The 3,199-nt window shown below is 48.5% G+C and overlaps 1 pseudogene; it reads left to right on the top strand.

Moving 5' to 3' along the window:
- The first annotated feature begins 1,561 nt into the window (after positions 1 to 1,561).
- Positions 1,562 to 2,506, top strand: Rpl6l (annotated as a pseudogene).
- The last annotated feature ends 693 nt before the right edge of the window (positions 2,507 to 3,199 follow it).

Genomic DNA, 3,199 nt, shown 5'->3' on the forward strand with positions numbered 1-3,199 from the left:
ATTCCTTGCCAGTGGCCATCGCCACAGGCAGGCTACAGCCCAGCCGCTTGCTTCTTCAAGGCCAATGTGAAAGTGGGAGTCTGCTGGTGAGATGGATTCTTACGTCGTGTGACTGTCAGGTGCCGTGATGTAACCGCAGAACTGAAAAGTCTTGCCACCTGGGTCCTAGTTAGTCAACTGAGAAGCCACCCAGACTCAGGGGGAGGGACTGTCTTAGTCAGGGTCTCTATTCCTGCACAAACATCAGGACCAAGAAGCAAGTTGGGGAGGAATGGGTTTATTCAGCTTACACTTCCACATTGATGTTCATCACCAAAGGAAGTCAGGACTGGAACTCAAGTAGGTCAGGAAGCAGGAGCTGATGCAGAGGCCATGGAGGGATGTTACTTACTGGCTTGCTTCCCCTGGCTTGCTCAGCCTGCTGTCTTATAGAACCAAGACTACCAGCCCAGGGATGGCACCACCCACAATGGGCCCTTCCCCCTTGACCACTAATTGAGAAAATGCCTAACAGCTGGATCTCATGGAGGCATTTCCTCAACTGAAGCTCCTTTCTCTGTGATAACTCCATCCTGTGTCAAGTTGACACACAAAACCAGCCAGTACAGGGACTTAAAAAAAAGACCTTGGTTCCCCCAAACAAGGGACCACTGAGAGTTATCTTAGAGGCTGCCTGTCACATGTACTGATAGAGGAAGGAAACCAGTGAATGAACGTTCCTCTCTTATCTATTCAGGAAGACAATTCCTGGTGAGCCCTATGATATTCTTTATGTATTTATTCATTTAGCCTACTGAGGCTAGAGCAGTCTCTCTGTGCATATGTCTGTGTGTATGTATATGTTGTATACATATGTTTGTATGTATGTATGTGTGCAGGTATACACACCTGTGTGCACAACTGTGGAGGCTAAAAGTTGACATCAGGAGTCTTCCTCTACTACTCTTCATCTTACTTAGACAGGGTTAAGTCACTGAACTTGGGACCCACTGATTGGCTAAACTGGTCAGCAGGCTTTGGGATCCTCCTGTCTTTGTCTCTCGACATTGGGATTACACACACACACACACACACACACACACACAGACACACCCCACAATTCCTGTCCTTTAACTTGGATTCTGAGAATCAGAACTGAGGTTCCCATACATGCACGCACAGAAAGCATTTAATCCTCTGTTCTATTCAGCTCATATCGCTAAATACTTGATTGAGCTAGTTTGGCAGGCAGAACTCAAATCATTTACACTGGAGGGAGAGAACTTTACCAAGTTTGGCACCGGTTAGGCAGCTCTTGGTGGTTCAGAAAATGGGTAGTAATAGTACTGAATATAGAAAACTATTAAAGAGTGTTTATCACAAACCACAAACGCTTATAACCCTAGCACATGGGGAGTGGAAGCAGGGGTACATTCTTAAACTACATGAGTTCAGGGCCAGCGTGAGCTATACAAGACTGTGTCTCAAATAAGTAACAACAATAACGAAAAAGAATACTACCATTGAGCAGACGGAGTTCCAGGACAACCAGGGCTGCACAGAGAGAAACCCTACCTCAAACTCCACCCCCAAAAAGATGGCGGGTGAAAAAGCGCCTGATACAAAGGAGAAGAAACCTGCGACCAAGAAGGCTGGCAGTGATGCTGCTGCCTCCCGGCCCTGGGCCGCCAAAGTAGCCAAAAAGGTTCACCCTAAGGGTAAAAAGCCCAAGAAGGCGAAGCCCCATTGCAGCCGAAACCCTGTCCTGGTGAGAGGAATTGGCAGGTACTCCCGTTCTGCTATGTACTCCAGGAAGGCCCTGTACAAAAGGAAATACTCGGCTGCCAAGACCAAGGTTGAGAAGAAGAAGAAAAAAGAGAAGGTCCTTGCTACTGTCACCAAAACAGTTGGTGGGGACAAGAACGGTGGCACCCGGGTGGTGAAGCTTCGAAAAATGCCTAGGTATTATCCCACCGAAGATGTTCCTCGGAAGCTGCTGAGCCATGGCAAGAAGCCCTTCAGCCAGCACGTGAGAAGGCTACGCTCCAGCATCACTCCCCGGACTCTCCTGATCATCCTCGCTGGACGCCACAGGGGCAAGAGAGTGGTTTTCGTGAAGCAGCTGGACAGTGGCTTGCTGCTTGTGACTGGGCCTCTTGTCATCAACAGAGTTCCTCTGCGCAGAACACACCAGAAGTTTGTCATTGCCACCTCTACAAAAGTTGATATCAGCGATGTTAAAATCCCCAAACACCTGACTGACGCTTACTTCAAGAAGAAGCAGCTGCGCAAGCCCAGGCATCAGGAGGGCGAGATCTTCGACACAGAGAAGGAGAAATACGAGATTACAGAGCAGCGAAAGGCTGACCAGAAAGCTGTGGATTTGCAGATTTTGCCAAAGATTAAAGCTGTTCCTCAGCTCCAGGGCTACCTGCGCTCTCAGTTTTCCCTGACAAACGGGATGTATCCTACCATTAAAAGTTTTCCTCAGTTATCTGCTGTGCTGGCTGGTTTTATGTCAACTTGACACAAGCTACAGTCATCTGAGGGGAGGGACCTCAATTGGGAAGATGCCTTCAGAAGATGAGGATGGTCACACACCGGTAGAGCATTTTCTTAACTAGTGATTGATGGAACAGGGCCCAGCCCACTGTGGGTGGTGCTGTCCCTGGGCTGGTGGTCCTGGGTTCTGTAAGAAAGCAGGCTGAGCAAGCCATGGAGAGTGAGCCGATAAGCAGCACCTCTCATGGCCTCTGGGTCAGCTCCTGCCTCCAGGTTCCTGCCCCGAATGACCTCCCTCACTGCTTTGCATGATGCATTGTTATACGGAACTGTGAGCAAAATAAACCCTCTCCTCCCTAAGTTGCTTTTGGTCATAGCAGCAACAGACGCCTTAATTAAGACATCTGTGTTTCCAAGACACTTCCCCCCTCAAGTGTTTTAACAACTGTGGCTTTCTCTGGCCGAGTTATTTATCAGACCACAAGGGTAAAATGCATTGATGCTAAGGCACTACATTTAGAGGTTGGGATTACAAAGGAAGAGAGACCTCAACACTTGGGGAAAAGGTTATGAGAAAGGAATCCTGTGAGGTTCCTAAGACAAGGACCTACGTCAGAGTCGGCTGGACACCATGTCAGACAGATGGGTGGTACTAATGTTACATAAATGCTCCCTTGAGCTCAGCACTGGCTTCACGACCTCTCGTTTTCTTCCCTTA

The sequence above is a fragment of the Mus musculus genome, chromosome 10 (assembly GCF_000001635.26).
Source record: "Mus musculus strain C57BL/6J chromosome 10, GRCm38.p6 C57BL/6J".
Classification (NCBI taxonomy): domain Eukaryota; kingdom Metazoa; phylum Chordata; class Mammalia; order Rodentia; family Muridae; genus Mus; species Mus musculus.